We start from the raw sequence: 18,379 nt of genomic DNA on the forward strand, positions 1-18,379 counted from the left end.
GTGGGACACGGTCAGTGTGGGACACGGTCAGTGAGGGGCACGGTCAGTGAGGGACACGGTCAGTGTGGGACACGGTCAGTGTGGGTCACGGTCAGTGAGGGTCATGGTCAGTGTGGGACACGGTCAGTGAGGGACACGGTCAGTGTGGGACACGGTCAGTGAGGGACCCGGTAGTAATGGACACGTTCAGTGTGGGACACGGTCAGTGAGGGACACGGTCAGTGAGGGACATGGTCAGTAATGGACACGGTCAGTGAGGGACACGGTCAGTGTGGGGCACGGTCAGTGTGGGGCACGGTCAGTGTGGGGCATGGTCAGTGAGGGACACGGTCAGTGTAGGTCACGGTCAGTGTGGGTCACGGTCAGTGTGGGACACGGTCATTGTGGGACACGGTCAGCGAGGGACACGGTCAATGTGGGTCACGGTCAGTGTGGGACACGGTCAGTGAGGGACACGGTCAGTGAGGGACACGGTCAGATGGGTCACGGTCAGTGAGGGACACGGTCAGTGTGGGACACCGTCAGCGAGGGACACGGTCAGCGAGGGACACGTTCAGTGAGGGACACGGTCAGTGTGGGTCACGGTCAGTGTGGGTCACGGTCAGTGTGGGACACGGTCAGTGAGGGACACGGTCAGTGAGGGACACGTTCAGTGAGGGACACGGTCAGTGTGGGTCACGGTCAGTGTGGGTCACGGTCAGTGTGGGACACGGTCAGTGAGGGACACGGTCAGTGTGGGTCACGGTCAGTGAGGGTCACGGTCAGTGAGGGTCACGGTCAGTATGGGACACGGTCAGTGAGGGACACGGTCAGTGAGCGACACGGTCAGTGTGGGACACGGTCAGTGTGGGTCACGGTCAGCGAGGGACACGGTCAGCGAGGGACACGGTCAGTGTGGGACACGGTCAGTAATGGACACGTTCAGTGAGGGACACGGTCAGTGTGGGTCACGGTCAGTGTAGGTCACGGTCAGTGTGGGACACGGTCAGTAATGGACACGTTCAGTGAGGGACACGGTCAGTGTGGGTCACGGTCAGTGAGGGTCACGGTCAGTGTGGGACACGGTCAGTGTGGGACAGGGTCAGTGTGGGTCACGGTCAGTGAGGGACACGGTCAGTGAGGGACACGGTCAGTGAGCGACACGATCGGTGTGGGACACGGTCAGTGTGGGTCACGGTCAGTGAGCGACACGGTCGGTGAGCGACACGGTCGGTGTGGGACACGGTCGGTGTGGGGCACGGTCAGTGTGGGTCACGGTCAGCGAGGGACACGGTCAGCGTGGGACACGGTCAGCGAGGGACACGTTCAGCGAGGGACACGTTCAGCGAGTGACACGGTCAGCGAGTGACACGGTCAGTATGGGACACGGTCAGTGTGGGAAACGGTCAGTGTGGGACACGGTCAGTGTGGGACACGGTCAGTAATGGACACGTTCAGTGAGGGACACGGTCAGTGTGGGACACGGTCAGTGTGGGACACGGTCAGTGTGGGACACGGTCTGTGTGGGTCACGGTCTGTGTGGGTCACGGTCAGTGTGGGACACGGTCAGTGTGGGACACGGTCAGTGAGGGACACGGTCAGTGAGGGACACGGTCAGTGAGGGACACGGTCAGTGTGGGACACGGTCAGTGAGGGACACGGTCGGTGAGCGACACGGTCGGTGTGGGACACGGTCGGTGTGGGACACGGTCAGTGTGGGTCACGGTCAGCGAGGGACACGGTCAGCGTGGGACACGGTCAGCGAGGGATACGGTCAGCAAGGGACACGTTCAGCGAGGGACACGTTCAGCGAGTGACACGGTCAGCGAGTGACACGGTCGGTGTGGGACACGGTCAGTGTGGGAAACGGTCAGTGTGGGACACGGTCAGCGAGGGACACGGTCAGCGAGGGACACGGTCAGCGTGGGACACGGTCAGTGTGGGACACGGTCAGTGAGGGTCACGTTCAGCGAGTGACGGTCAGTGAGTGACACGGTCAGTGTGGGACACGGTCAGTGTGGGAAACGGTCAGTGTGGGACACGGTCAGTGTGGGACACGGTCAGTGTGGGACACGGTCAGTGTGGGACACGGTCAGTGAGGGTCACGGTCTGTGGGGTTCACGGTCAGTGAGGGACACGGTCAGTGTGGGACACGGTCAGTCAGGGACACGGTCAGTCAGGGACACGGTCAGTGAGGGACACGGTCAGTCAGGGACATGGTCAGTGTTTGACACGGTCAGTGAGGGACACGGTCAGTGAGGGACACGGTCAGTGAGGCACACGGTCAGTGAGGGGCACGGTCAGTGAGGGGCACGGTCAGTGTGGGACACGGTCAGTGAGGGGCACGGTCAGTGTGGGACACGGTCAGTGTGGGACACGGTCAGTGAGGGGCACGGTCAGTGAGGGACACGGTCAGTGTGGGACACGGTCAGTGTGGGTCACGGTCAGTGAGGGTCATGGTCAGTGTGGGACACGGTCAGTGAGGGACACGGTCAGTGTGGGACACGGTCAGTGAGGGACCCGGTATTAATGGACACGTTCAGTGTGGGACACGGTCAGTGAGGGACACGGTCAGTGAGGGACATGGTCAGTAATGGACACGGTCAGTGAGGGACACGGTCAGTGTGGGGCACGGTCAGTGTGGGGCATGGTCAGTGTGGGGCATGGTCAGTGAGGGACACGGTCAGTGTAGGTCACGGTCAGTGTGGGTCACGGTCAGTGTGGGACACGGTCATTGTGGGACACGGTCAGCGAGGGACACGGTCAATGTGGGTCACGGTCAGTGAGGGACACGGTCAGTGAGGGACACGGTCAGTGAGGGACACGGTCAGTGAGGGACACGGTCAGTGTGGTTCACGGTCAGTGAGGGTCACGGTCAGCGTGGGACACGGTCAGTGAGGGACACGGTCAGTAATGGACACGTTCAGTGAGGGACACGGTCAGTGTGGGTCACGGTCAGTGTGGGTCACGGTCAGTGTGGGACACGGTCAGTGAGGGACACGGTCAGTGAGGGACACGTTCAGTGAGGGACACGGTCAGTGTGGGTCACGGTCAGTGTGGGTCACGGTCAGTGTGGGACACGGTCAGTGTGGGACACGGTCAGTGTGGGTCACGGTCAGTGTGGGACACGGTCAGTGTGGGTCACGGTCAGTGAGGGACACGTTCAGTGAGGGACACGGTCAGTGTGGGTCACGGTCAGTGTGGGTCACGGTCAGTGTGGGACACGGTCAGTGTGGGACACGGTCAGTGAGCGACACGGTCAGTGTGGGACACGGTCAGTGTGGGTCACGGTCAGTGAGGGACACGTTCAGTGAGGGACACGGTCAGTGTGGGTCACGGTCAGTGTGGGTCACGGTCAGTGTGGGACACGGTCAGTGTGGGACACGGTCAGTGAGGGACACGGTCAGTGTGGGTCACGGTCAGTGAGGGTCACGGTCAGTGAGGGTCACGGTCAGTGTGTGACACGGTCAGTGAGGGACACGGTCAGTGAGGGACACGGTCAGTGTGGGTCACGGTCAGTGAGGGTCACGGTCAGTGAGGGTCACGGTCAGTGTGTGACACGGTCAGTGAGGGACACGGTCAGTGAGCGACACGGTCAGTGTGGGACACGGTCAGTGTGGGACACGGTCAGTGTGGGTCACGGTCAGCGAGGGACACGGTCAGTGTGGGACACGGTCAGTAATGGACACGTTCAGTGAGGGACACGGTCAGTGTGGGTCACGGTCAGTGTGGGTCACGGTCAGTGTAGGTCACGGTCAGTGTGGGACACGGTCAGTAATGGACACGTTCAGTGAGGGACACGGTCAGTGTGGGTCACGGTCAGTGAGGGTCACGGTCAGTGTGGGACACGGTCAGTGTGGGACAGGGTCAGTGTGGGTCACGGTCAGTGAGGGACACGGTCAGTGAGCGACACGATCGGTGTGGGACACGGTCAGTGTGGGTCACGGTCAGTGAGGGACACGGTCGGTGAGCGACACGGTCGGTGTGGGACACGGTCGGTGTGGGACACGGTCAGTGTGGGTCACGGTCAGCGAGGGACACGGTCAGCGTGGGACACGGTCAGCGAGGGACACGTTCAGCGAGGGACACGTTCAGCGAGTGACACGGTCAGCGAGTGACACGGTCAGTGTGGGACACGGTCAGTGTGGGAAACGGTCAGTGTGGGACACGGTCAGCGAGGGACACGGTCAGCGAGGGACACGGTCAGCGTGGGACACGGTCAGCGTGGGACACGGTCAGTGAGGGTCACGTTCAGCGAGTGACGGTCAGTGAGTGACACGGTCAGTGTGGGACACGGTCAGTGTGGGAAACGGTCAGTGTGGGACACGGTCAGTGTGGGACACGGTCAGTGTGGGACACGGTCAGTAATGGACACGTTCAGTGAGGGACACGGTCAGTGTGGGACACGGTCAGTGTGGGACACGGTCTGTGTGGGTCACGGTCTGTGTGGGTCACGGTCTGTGTGGGTCACGGTCAGTGAGGGACACGGTCGGTGAGCGACACGGTCGGTGTGGGACACGGTCGGTGTGGGACACGGTCGGTGTGGGACACGGTCAGTGTGGGTCACGGTCAGCGAGGGACACGGTCAGCGTGGGACACGGTCAGCGAGGGACACGTTCAGCGAGGGACACGTTCAGCGAGTGACACGGTCAGCGAGTGACACGGTCAGTGTGGGACACGGTCAGTGTGGGAAACGGTCAGTGTGGGAAACGGTCAGTGTGGGACACGGTCAGCGAGGGACACGGTCAGCGAGGGACACGGTCAGCGTGGGACACGGTCAGTGTGGGACACGGTCAGTGAGGGTCACGTTCAGCGAGTGACGGTCAGTGAGTGACACGGTCAGTGTGGGACACGGTCAGTGTGGGAAACGGTCAGTGTGGGACACGGTCAGTGTGGGACACGGTCAGTGAGGGACACGGTCAGTGTGGAACACGGTCAGTGTGGAACACGGTCAGTGTGGGACACGGTCAGTGAGGGTCACGGTCAGTGGGGGTCACGGTCAGTGAGGGACACGGTCAGTGTGGGACACGGTCAGTCAGGGACACGGTCAGTGAGGGACACGGTCAGTCAGGGACACGGTCAGTCAGGGACACGGTCAGTCAGGGACACGGTCAGTGTTTGACACGGTCAGTGTTTGACACGGTCAGTGAGGGACACGGTCAGTGAGGGACACGGTCAGTGAGGGACACGGTCAGTGTGGGACACGGTCAGTGTGGGACACGGTCAGTGAGGCACACGGTCAGTGAGGGGCACGGTCAGTGAGGGGCACGGTCAGTGTGGGACACGGTCAGTGAGGGGCACGGTCAGTGAGGGGCACGGTCAGTGTGGGACACGGTCAGTGAGGGGCACGGTCAGTGAGGGACACGGTCAGTGTGGGACATGGTCAGTGAGGGACCCGGTAGTAATGGACACGTTCAGTGTGGGACATGGTCAGTGAGGGACACGGTCAGTGAGGGACATGGTCAGTAATGGACACGGTCAGTGAGGGACACGGTCAGTGTGGGGCACGGTCAGTGTGGGGCACGGTCAGTGTGGGGCATGGTCAGTGAGGGACACGGTCAGTGTAGGTCACGGTCAGTGTGGGTCACGGTCAGTGTGGGACACGGTCATTGTGGGACACGGTCAGCGAGGGACACGGTCAATGTGGGTCACGGTCAGTGTGGGACACGGTCAGTGAGGGACACGGTCAGTGAGGGACACGGTCAGATGGGTCACGGTCAGTGAGGGACACGGTCAGTGTGGGACACCGTCAGCGAGGGACACGGTCAGCGAGGGACACGGTCAGTGAGGGACACGGTCAGTGAGGGACACGGTCAGTGAGGGACACGGTCAGTGTGGTTCACGGTCAGTGAGGGTCACGGTCAGTGTGGGACACGGTCAGTGAGGGACACGGTCAGTAATGGACACGTTCAGTGAGGGACACGGTCAGTGTGGGTCACGGTCAGTGTGGGTCACGGTCAGTGTGGGACACGGTCAGTGAGGGACACGGTCAGTGAGGGACACGTTCAGTGAGGGACACGGTCAGTGTGGGTCACGGTCAGTGTGGGTCACGGTCAGTGTGGGACACGGTCAGTGTGGGACACGGTCAGTGAGGGACACGGTCAGTGTGGGTCACGGTCAGTGAGGGTCACGGTCAGTGAGGGTCACGGTCAGTGTGGGACACGGTCAGTGAGGGACACGGTCAGTGAGCGACACGGTCAGTGTGGGACACGGTCAGTGTGGGTCACGGTCAGCGAGGGACACGGTCAGTGTGGGACACGGTCAGTAATGGACACGTTCAGTGAGGGACACGGTCAGTGTGGGTCACGGTCAGTGTGGGTCACGGTCAGTGTAGGTCACGGTCAGTGTGGGACACGGTCAGTAATGGACACGTTCAGTGAGGGACACGGTCAGTGTGGGTCACGGTCAGTGAGGGTCACGGTCAGTGTGGGACACGGTCAGTGTGGGACAGGGTCAGTGTGGGTCACGGTCAGTGAGGGACACGGTCAGTGAGGGACACGGTCAGTGAGCGACACGATCGGTGTGGGACACGGTCAGTGTGGGTCACGGTCAGCGAGGGACACGGTCAGTGAGTGACACGGTCAGTGTGGGACACGGTCAGTGAGTGACACGGTCAGTGTGGGACACGGTCAGTGTGGGACACGGTCAGTGAGGGTCACGGTCAGTGTGGGACACGGTCAGTGAGGGACACGGTCAGTGAGGGATACGGTCAGTGTGGGACACGGTCAGTGTTGGGCATGGTCAGTGAGGGACACGGTCAGTGTGGGACACGGTCAGTGAGGGACATGGTCAGTTTAGGTCACGGTCAGTGAGGGACACGGTCAGTGAGGGACACGGTCAGATGGGTCACGGTCAGTGAGGGACACGGTCAGTGTGGGACACGGTCAGCGAGGGACACGGTCAGCGAGGGTCACGGTCAGCGAGGGTCACGGTCAGTGAGGGACACGGTCAGTGAGGGACACGGTCAGTAATGGACACGTTCAGTGAGGGACACGGTCAGTGAGGGTCACGGTCAGTGAGGGTCACGGTCAGTGTGGGACACGGTCAGTGAGGGACACGGTCAGTAATGGACACGTTCAGTGAGGGACACGGTCAGTGAGGGTCACGGTCAGTGAGGGTCACGGTCAGTGAGGGACACGGTCAGTGTGGGACACGGTCAGTGAGGGACACGGTCAGTAATGGACACGTTCAGTGAGGGACACGGTCAGTGTGGGTCATGGTCAGTGTGGGTCACGGTCAGCGAGGGACACTGTCAGTGTGGGTCACGGTCAGTGTGGGACACGGTCAGTGTGGGACACGGTCAGTGTGGGACACGGTCAGTAATGGACACGTTCAGTGAGGGACACGGTCAGTGTGGGTCACGGTCAGTGAGGGACACGGTCAGTGTGGGACACGGTCAGTGAGGGACACGGTCAGTGAGGGACACGGTCAGTGACGGACACGGTCAGTGTAGGTCACGGTCAGTGAGGGACACGGTCAGTGAGGGACACGGTCAGATGGGTCACGGTCCGTGAGTGACACGGTCATTGTGGGACACGGTCAGCGAGGGACACGGTCAGCGAGGGTCACGGTCAGCGAGGGTCACGGTCAGTGAGGGACACGGTCAGTGAGGGACACGTTCAGTGAGGGACACGGTCAGTGTGGGTCACGGTCAGTGAGGGTCACGGTCAGTGTGGGACACGGTCAGTGAGGGACACGGTCAGTAATGGACACATTCAGTGAGGGACACGGTCAGTGTGGGTCACGGTCAGTGTGGGACACGGTCAGTGTGGGACACGGTCAGTAATGGACACGTTCAGTGAGGGACACGGTTAGTGTGGGTCACGGTCAGTGAGGGACACGGTCAGTGTGGGTCACGGTCAGTGTGGGACACGGTCAGTGTGGGACACGGTCAGTGAGGGACACGGTCAGTGTGGGTCACGGTCAGTGAGGGACACGGTCAGTGAGGGACACGGTCAGTGTGCGACACGGTCAGTGTGGGACACGGTCAGTGTGGGACACGGTCAGTGTGGGACACGGTCAGTGAGGGACACGGTCAGTGTGGGACACGGTCAGTGAGGGACACGGTCAGTAATGGACACGTTCAGTGAGGGACACGGTCAGTGTGGGTCACGGTCAGTGTGGGACACGGTCAGTGTGGGACACGGTCAGTGAGCGACATGGTCAGTGTGGGACACGGTCAGTGTGGGTCACGGTCAGCGAGGGACACGGTCAGTAATGGACACGGTCACCGAGGGACACGGTCACCAAGGGACACGGTCACCAAGGGACACGGTCAGTGTGGGTCACGGTCAGTGTGGGTCACGGTCAGTGAGGGACACGTTCAGTGAGGGACACGGTCAGTGTGGGTCACGGTCAGCGAGGGACACGGTCAGCGAGGGACACGGTCAGCGAGGGACACGGTCAGTGTGGGACACGGTCAGTGTGGGACACGGTCAGTAATGGACACGGTCAGTGAGGGACACGGTCAGTGTGGGTCACGGTCAGTGAGGGACACGGTCAGTGTGGGACACGGTCAGTGTGGGACACGGTCAGTGAGGCACACGGTCAGTGAGGGACACGGTCAGTCAGGGACACGGTCAGTCAGGGACACGGTCAGTGTGGGACACGGTCAGTGTGGGACACGGTCAGTGAGGGACACGGTCAGTGTGGGTCACGGTCAGTGTGGGTCACGGTCAGTGTGGGACACGGTCAGTGAGGGACACGGTCAGTGAGGGACACGTTCAGTGAGGGACACGGTCAGTGTGGGTCACGGTCAGTGTGGGTCACGGTCAGTGTGGGACACGGTCAGTGAGGGACACGGTCAGTGTGGGTCACGGTCAGTGAGGGTCACGGTCAGTGAGGGTCACGGTCAGTATGGGACACGGTCAGTGAGGGACACGGTCAGTGAGCGACACGGTCAGTGTGGGACACGGTCAGTGTGGGTCACGGTCAGCGAGGGACACGGTCAGTGTGGGACACGGTCAGTAATGGACACGTTCAGTGAGGGACACGGTCAGTGTGGGTCACGGTCAGTGTAGGTCACGGTCAGTGTGGGACACGGTCAGTAATGGACACGTTCAGTGAGGGACACGGTCAGTGTGGGTCACGGTCAGTGAGGGTCACGGTCAGTGTGGGACACGGTCAGTGTGGGACAGGGTCAGTGTGGGTCACGGTCAGTGAGGGACACGGTCAGTGAGGGACACGGTCAGTGAGCGACACGATCGGTGTGGGACACGGTCAGTGTGGGTCACGGTCAGTGAGCGACACGGTCGGTGAGCGACACGGTCGGTGTGGGACACGGTCGGTGTGGGGCACGGTCAGTGTGGGTCACGGTCAGCGAGGGACACGGTCAGCGTGGGACACGGTCAGCGAGGGACACGTTCAGCGAGGGACACGTTCAGCGAGTGACACGGTCAGCGAGTGACACGGTCAGTATGGGACACGGTCAGTGTGGGAAACGGTCAGTGTGGGACACGGTCAGTGTGGGACACGGTCAGTAATGGACACGTTCAGTGAGGGACACGGTCAGTGTGGGACACGGTCAGTGTGGGACACGGTCAGTGTGGGACACGGTCTGTGTGGGTCACGGTCTGTGTGGGTCACGGTCAGTGTGGGACACGGTCAGTGTGGGACACGGTCAGTGTGGGACACGGTCAGTGAGGGACACGGTCAGTGAGGGACACGGTCAGTGTGGGACACGGTCAGTGAGGGACACGGTCGGTGAGCGACACGGTCGGTGTGGGACACGGTCGGTGTGGGACACGGTCAGTGTGGGTCACGGTCAGCGAGGGACACGGTCAGCGTGGGACACGGTCAGCGAGGGATACGGTCAGCAAGGGACACGTTCAGCGAGGGACACGTTCAGCGAGTGACACGGTCAGCGAGTGACACGGTCGGTGTGGGACACGGTCAGTGTGGGAAACGGTCAGTGTGGGACACGGTCAGCGAGGGACACGGTCAGCGAGGGACACGGTCAGCGTGGGACACGGTCAGTGTGGGACACGGTCAGTGAGGGTCACGTTCAGCGAGTGACGGTCAGTGAGTGACACGGTCAGTGTGGGACACGGTCAGTGTGGGAAACGGTCAGTGTGGGACACGGTCAGTGTGGGACACGGTCAGTGAGGGACACGGTCAGTGAGGGACACGGTCAGTGTGGAACACGGTCAGTGTGGGACACGGTCAGTGAGGGTCACGGTCAGTGGGGGTCACGGTCAGTGAGGGACACGGTCAGTGTGGGACACGGTCAGTCAGGGACACGGTCAGTCAGGGACACGGTCAGTCAGGGACACGGTCAGTCAGGGACACGGTCAGTGTTTGACACGGTCAGTGTTTGACACGGTCAGTGAGGGACACGGTCAGTGAGGGACACGGTCAGTGAGGGACACGGTCAGTGTGGGACACGGTCAGTGAGGCACACGGTCAGTGAGGGGCACGGTCAGTGAGGGGCACGGTCAGTGTGGGACACGGTCAGTGAGGGGCACGGTCAGTGAGGGGCACGGTCAGTGTGGGACACGGTCAGTGAGGGGCACGGTCAGTGAGGGACACGGTCAGTGTGGGACATGGTCAGTGAGGGACCCGGTAGTAATGGACACGTTCAGTGTGGGACACGGTCAGTGAGGGACACGGTCAGTGAGGGACATGGTCAGTAATGGACACGGTCAGTGAGGGACACGGTCAGTGTGGGGCACGGTCAGTGTGGGGCACGGTCAGTGTGGGGCATGGTCAGTGAGGGACACGGTCAGTGTAGGTCACGGTCAGTGTGGGTCACGGTCAGTGTGGGACACGGTCATTGTGGGACACGGTCAGCGAGGGACACGGTCAATGTGGGTCACGGTCAGTGTGGGACACGGTCAGTGAGGGACACGGTCAGTGAGGGACACGGTCAGATGGGTCACGGTCAGTGAGGGACACGGTCAGTGTGGGACACCGTCAGCGAGGGACACGGTCAGCGAGGGACACGGTCAGTGAGGGACACGGTCAGTGAGGGACACGGTCAGTGAGGGACACGGTCAGTGTGGTTCACGGTCAGTGAGGGTCACGGTCAGTGTGGGACACGGTCAGTGAGGGACACGGTCAGTAATGGACACGTTCAGTGAGGGACACGGTCAGTGTGGGTCACGGTCAGTGTGGGTCACGGTCAGTGTGGGACACGGTCAGTGAGAGACACGGTCAGTGAGGGACACGTTCAGTGAGGGACACGGTCAGTGTGGGTCACGGTCAGTGTGGGTCACGGTCAGTGTGGGACACGGTCAGTGTGGGACACGGTCAGTGAGGGACACGGTCAGTGTGGGTCACGGTCAGTGAGGGTCACGGTCAGTGAGGGTCACGGTCAGTGTGGGACACGGTCAGTGAGGGACACGGTCAGTGAGCGACACGGTCAGTGTGGGACACGGTCAGTGTGGGTCACGGTCAGCGAGGGACACGGTCAGTGTGGGACACGGTCAGTAATGGACACGTTCAGTGAGGGACACGGTCAGTGTGGGTCACGGTCAGTGTGGGTCACGGTCAGTGTAGGTCACGGTCAGTGTGGGACACGGTCAGTAATGGACACGTTCAGTGAGGGACACGGTCAGTGTGGGTCACGGTCAGTGAGGGTCACGGTCAGTGTGGGACACGGTCAGTGTGGGACAGGGTCAGTGTGGGTCACGGTCAGTGAGGGACACGGTCAGTGAGGGACACGGTCAGTGAGCGACACGATCGGTGTGGGACACGGTCAGTGTGGGTCACGGTCAGCGAGGGACACGGTCAGTGAGTGACACGGTCAGTGTGGGACACGGTCAGTGAGTGACACGGTCAGTGTGGGACACGGTCAGTGTGGGACACGGTCAGTGAGGGTCACGGTCAGTGAGGGTCACGGTCAGTGTGGGACACGGTCAGTGAGGGACACGGTCAGTGAGGGATACGGTCAGTGTGGGACACGGTCAGTGTTGGGCATGGTCAGTGAGGGACACGGTCAGTGTGGGACACGGTCAGTGAGGGACATGGTCAGTTTAGGTCACGGTCAGTGAGGGACACGGTCAGTGAGGGACACGGTCAGATGGGTCACGGTCAGTGAGGGACACGGTCAGTGTGGGACACGGTCAGCGAGGGACACGGTCAGCGAGGGTCACGGTCAGCGAGGGTCACGGTCAGTGAGGGACACGGTCAGTGAGGGACACGGTCAGTAATGGACACGTTCAGTGAGGGACACGGTCAGTGAGGGTCACGGTCAGTGAGGGTCACGGTCAGTGTGGGACACGGTCAGTGAGGGACACGGTCAGTAATGGACACGTTCAGTGAGGGACACGGTCAGTGAGGGTCACGGTCAGTGAGGGTCACGGTCAGTGTGGGACACGGTCAGTGAGGGACACGGTCAGTAATGGACACGTTCAGTGAGGGACACGGTCAGTGTGGGTCATGGTCAGTGTGGGTCACGGTCAGCGAGGGACACTGTCAGTGTGGGTCACGGTCAGTGTGGGACACGGTCAGTGTGGGACACGGTCAGTGTGGGACACGGTCAGTAATGGACACGTTCAGTGAGGGACACGGTCAGTGTGGGTCACGGTCAGTGAGGGACACGGTCAGTGTGGGTCACGGTCAGTGTGGGACACGGTCAGTGAGGGACACGGTCAGTGAGGGACACGGTCAGTGAGGGACACGGTCAGTGTAGGTCACGGTCAGTGAGGGACACGGTCAGTGAGGGACACGGTCAGATGGGTCACGGTCCGTGAGTGACACGGTCATTGTGGGACACGGTCAGCGAGGGACACGGTCAGCGAGGGTCACGGTCAGCGAGGGTCACGGTCAGTGAGGGACACGGTCAGTGAGGGACACGTTCAGTGAGGGACACGGTCAGTGTGGGTCACGGTCAGTGAGGGTCACGGTCAGTGTGGGACACGGTCAGTGAGGGACACGGTCAGTAATGGACACATTCAGTGAGGGACACGGTCAGTCTGGGTCACGGTCAGTGTGGGACACGGTCAGTGTGGGACACGGTCAGTAATGGACACGTTCAGTGAGGGACACGGTTAGTGTGGGTCACGGTCAGTGAGGGACACGGTCAGTGTGGGTCACGGTCAGTGTGGGACACGGTCAGTGTGGGACACGGTCAGTGAGGGACACGGTCAGTGTGGGTCACGGTCAGTGAGGGACACGGTCAGTGAGGGACACGGTCAGTGTGCGACACGGTCAGTGTGGGACACGGTCAGTGTGGGACACGGTCAGTGAGGGACACGGTCAGTGTGGGACACGGTCAGTGAGGGACACGGTCAGTAATGGACACGTTCAGTGAGGGACACGGTCAGTGTGGGTCACGGTCAGTGTGGGACACGGTCAGTGTGGGACACGGTCAGTGAGCGACATGGTCAGTGTGGGACACGGTCAGTGTGGGTCACGGTCAGCGAGGGACACGGTCAGTAATGGACACGGTCACCGAGGGACACGGTCACCAAGGGACACGGTCACCAAGGGACACGGTCAGTGTGGGTCACGGTCAGTGTGGGTCACGGTCAGTGAGGGACACGTTCAGTGAGGGACACGGTCAGTGTGGGTCACGGTCAGCGAGGGACACGGTCAGCGAGGGACACGGTCAGCGAGGGACACGGTCAGTGTGGGACACGGTCAGTGTGGGACACGGTCAGTAATGGACACGGTCAGTGAGGGACACGGTCAGTGTGGGACACGGTCAGTGTGGGACACGGTCAGTGTGGGACACGGTCAGTGAGGCACACGGTCAGTGAGGGACACGGTCAGTCAGGGACACGGTCAGTCAGGGACACGGTCAGTCAGGGACACGGTCAGTGTGGGACACGGTCAGTGTGGGACACGGTCAGTGAGGGACACGGTCAGTGTGGGTCACGGTCAGTGTGGGTCACGGTCAGTGTGGGACACGGTCAGTGTGGGACACGGTCAGTGTGGGACACGGTCAGTGAGGGGCACGGTCAGTGTGGGACACGGTCAGTGTGGGTCACGGTCATTGAGGGACACGGTCAGTGTGGGCCACGGTCAGTGTGGGCCACGGTCAGTGGGGGTCACAGTCAGTGGGGGTCACGGTCAGTGTGGGCCACGGTCAGTGAGGGCCACGGTCAGTGAGGGACACGGTCAGTGTGGGCCACAGTCAGTGTGGGACACGGTCAGTGAGGGACACGGTCAGTGTGGGACACGGTCGGTGAGGCACACGGTCAGTGAGGCACACGGTCAGTGTGGGACACGGTCAGTGAGGCACACGGTCAGTGTGGGACACGGTCAGTGTGGGACATGGTCAGTGAGGGACACGGTCAGTGAGGGACACGGTCAGTGTGGGACACGGTCAGTGTGGGACACGGTCACTGTGTGACACGGTCACTGTGTGACACGGTCAGTGAGGCACACGGTCAGTGAGGCACACGGTCAGTGAGGGACACGGTCAGTGAGGGGCACGGTCAGTGTGGGACACGGTCAGTGAGGGGCACGGTCAGTGTGGGACACGGTCAGTGTGGGACACGGTCAGTGTGGGACACGGTCACTGTGTGACACGGTCAGTGAGGCACACGGTCAGTGAGGCACACGGTCAGTGAGGGACACGGTCAGTGAGGGGCACGGTCAGTGTGGGACACGGTCAGTGAGGGTCACGGTCAGTGTGGGACACGGTCAGTGAGGGGCACGGTCAGTGAGGGACACGGTCAGTGAGGGTCACGGTCAGTGTGGGTCACGGTCAGTGTGGGTCACGGTCAGTCAGGGACACGGTCAGTCAGGGACACGGTCAGTCAGGGACAATATCGGGGGTGATGGGCTGTATGCTGTTCCCTTCTTTCTCTCCAGGGACATTAATTCCGACTTGTTGAATCTCTCCCCCTTGTCCTCCCTGCCCCCTCTCCTGTAAGTCCCTGTTGTATTGTGTCGGCCCCACCATCCTCCAGCTGGGATCCAGCCGGATTCTTGTCCAACTTGACCATCTCCTCCTTCAGCCCCAGTTCAAGCTCTGGTCCAGCAGCTGTGACTCCACATGGAGCCAGGTCACTGGGACCAACAGGGAGCTCTCTTCTTGTCTGGATTGTGCAGGTCGAGATGGAATCGAGCCACATATGTATCGCAGACACTCAGACACCAACCACCACGAGCTGCAACACCAGGAGCAACCAAAATGTGAACCAAACATTCAGCTTAATTTCACAAGCAACAGTATCAGAACGATGGTTCGATCTGCTCAACCAGAACTTGAGTTTAACATCTGAGAAGGGGAAGGAGCTAACCTCATTAAACACCATCCCAAAACAATCCACTGTAACACAGCACAATGGACAGAGAGAGAGAGGGAGAGTGTGAGACAGAGAAAGGGATAGAAAGATCGAGAGAGAGAGTTGGAGAGAGAGAGAGAGAGAGAGAGTGGGAGTGAAAGATACAGAAGGGAAAGACTGGAGGCAGAGAAAGAGAGAGAAACTTAGAGGGAAAGGGAGGAAGAGAGACAGGGAAGGAGAGAGAGAGAGAGAGAGAGAGGGAGAAGGCAGGAGATTGGTACTTGGTAACAGAGACTGGTCCGGCTCTCTGTCTGCCTCCTTCTGCAAGAGGGAGAGGAAGCGGGGGGTGGGGGCGAGAGAATAGAGAGAGGGAGAGTGAGGGGAGAAAGGAGGAGGAGGGGAGGGAGAGAGAGAGAAACAGAGTCAGAGAAAGAATGTTTTGGGGGAAGAGAGAGAGAGGGAGTGAGGAAGAAAGAGAGGGAAAGATGAGAGAGGGGTAGAGGGATGAGAGCAGAGCAACAACAGAGATCCAGACACAGAGAGTATGCAGAGAGGGAGAAAGAATGAAGGGGAGAGAGAGAGAGAGAGAGAGAGAGAGAGAGAGAGAGAGAGAGAGAGAGAGAGAGAGAGAGGTCTGAGTGTGAGGGAAACAGGGAGAGGGAGGGGAAGGGGTATGAGAGGATTTCGAAAAGGAGAGGGGGAGGTGTAGAGAGAGAGAGAGAGAATCTAAAGGAGAAGAGGGAGACTGCTGTGAGTGAGGGAAGGATGGAGGGAGAGATTGTGTGAGAGGGGAAGATGGAGAGAGAAGGAGGGAGGTGGTAGGGGTTGGGTGAGGGAGATGGAGTGGGTGAGTGAAGGTGGAGTTGTGACTGACCTGGAGCGAGCTGCTGACTTTATCCGGTGACCAAGCGAGTGAGTGAGTGAAGGAGGGAGGATGGAGCCAGGGTTTATACAGCAAGGACTCAGGGACCGAGACAGCATCTGATCCCAAGCTGATTGGATGCAGCCCCAGCTGGGAAGGCTCTCATTGGAGAATCCAATACAGATCGAGAAATCAAACAGAGTGGGGACAAAAGAAGATTAGCGGAAAGTTCCGGAATCAAAGGGATTGCATCAACCCAAGAGGATGAAAGGAGACCTGCTGAGTTATCCCACAGTCAACAGCCCCAGCTACTGAGATAACCTCACACCAAACAGGATACATCACCCTGGCAACGAGAGACAGAGAGATCATGGACCCAGCAACCTGCAATAGAAAGGGGAAAGAGATGGAGGGGGGGAGAGAGAGAGAGAGAGAGAGAGAGAGAGAGAGAGAGAGAGAGAGAGAGAGAGAGAGAGAGAGAGATGGAGGGAGATGGGAGACAGAGATGGAGAGAGAGAGAGAGAGAAACAGACAGTGACAAATGCACAGAGAGAGAGAGAGAGAGAGAGAGATGGGAGACAGAGATGGAGAGAGAGAGAGAGAGAAACAGACAGTGACAAATGCACAGAGAGAGAGAGAGAGAGAGAGAGAGATGGGAGACAGAGATGGAGAGAGAGAGAGAGAGAGAAACAGACAGTGACAAATGCACAGAGAGAGAGAGAGAGAGAGAGATGGGAGACAGAGATGGAGAGAGAGAGAGAGAGAGAAACAGACAGTGACAAATGCACAGAGAGAGAGAGCGCGCTTGGTCTGTGGGGACAGGGGTCACAGAGGGAGCGGGAGAGCCGGTGAGACTGACGGGTGATGGGGGAGAGAGGGGATAGGATCAGGCAATGGGAGCAGACGTGACAGGGTTGTTTGAGACAGAGGGACAGAGAAAGATAGAGAAAAGTCACATGGGTTACAGGAAATTTCACCAAAAGCCACCTCACCACCAAAACCATCATCGAACCCCCTCTCTGAGGAACATTCCAGAAATCCCTTGTATACTTCCACCTATCTTCCATTAATAACCAAGAGGGACCACTAACGAGAAACTCCGAAACACGGAACCAGACACCAACATTCCTATTTCAACGACATTTAGAGACACTGGATACTGCAAAGGCAATGGGCCCTGAGAACATTCCGGCAATAGACCTGTTCTCCAGAACTTGCCGCTCCTGTAGCCAAGCTGTTCCAGTCCAGTTACAACACTGGCATCTACCCGACAATGTGGGGAATTGTCCAGGTATGTCCTGTACATACAAAGCAGGACAAATCCAACCTGGCCAATTCCCACCCCATCAGTCACCTTTGACATCAGGAAAGTGATGGACGGTGTCAGTAACCTGCTCAGTTTAGGTTCCCCCCAGGGTCACTCCCCTCCTGACCTTGGGTCAAACATGGACAAAAGAGCTGAATTCCAGAGGGGAGGGGAGAGGGACAGTAAGACACCAGCTCACGGTGGGCATTATTTTAATTAACTTGTGGGATGTGGGCATGGCTGGGTCAACATTTACTGCCCGTCCCTAATTGCCCCCTTGTGAAGGTGGGGGTGAGCTCCCTTCCTGAACTGCTGCAGTCCATGTGCTGTAGGGTAGACCCACAATGTCCCTTAGGGAGGGAATTCCAGGATTTTGACCCAGAGATACTGAAGGAACGGCGATATATTTCCAAGTCAGGATGGGGAGGGGCTCAGAGGGGAAGTTGAAGGGGGTGGTGTTCCCGTGTATCTGCTGCCGTTGTCCTTCTAGATGAAAGTGGTCGTGGGTTTGGAAGGTGCTGTCTGAGGATCTTTGGTGAATTCCTGCAGTGTATCTTGTAGATGGTACACACTGCTGTTACTGAGTGTCAGTGGGGGAGGGAGGAGGGAGGGGGTGTTTGTGGATGTGGTGCCAATCAAGTGGCTGCTTTGTCCTGGATGGTGTTGAGCTTCTTGAGTGTCGTTGGAGCTGCCCCCATCCAGGGGCAAGTGGGGAGTATTCCATCACCCTCCTGACTGTGCCTTGTAGAGGGTGGACAGGCTTTGGGGAGTCAGGAGGGGAGTTACTCGCTGCAGGATTCCCAGCCTCTGACCTGCTCTTGTAGCCTCTGTGTTTATGCAATGAGTCCAAGTGCGTTTCTGGTCAACAGTAACCCCCAGGATGTTGATAGTGGGGGATTCAGTGATACTAACACCATTCAATGTGAAGGGGTGATAGTTAGATTGTCTCTTATTGGTGATGGCCATTGTCTGGCAGTTGTGTGCGGTGAATGTTACTTGTCACTCGTCATCCCAAGCCTGGAGATTGTCCAGAACTTGCTGCATTTGAGCACTAAC

General features: G+C 59.7%; 1 protein-coding gene across 1 annotated transcript in view; it reads right to left on the reverse strand.

Moving 5' to 3' along the window:
* LOC140476714 (SCO-spondin-like) overlaps positions 1–16,058 on the reverse strand; it is a 202,151-nt gene extending 186,093 nt beyond the window's left edge. Inside the window, exon 1 of the mRNA XM_072569534.1 lies at positions 16,030–16,058. The gene's annotated coding sequence lies outside the window, so the exon portion shown is untranslated. The remainder of the gene's footprint in view (positions 1–16,029) is intronic.
* Positions 16,059–18,379: the final 2,321 nt, after the last annotated feature.

Source organism: Chiloscyllium punctatum, chromosome 5, assembly GCF_047496795.1.
Source record: "Chiloscyllium punctatum isolate Juve2018m chromosome 5, sChiPun1.3, whole genome shotgun sequence".
In the NCBI taxonomy this organism is placed as follows: Eukaryota; Metazoa; Chordata; class Chondrichthyes; order Orectolobiformes; family Hemiscylliidae; genus Chiloscyllium; species Chiloscyllium punctatum.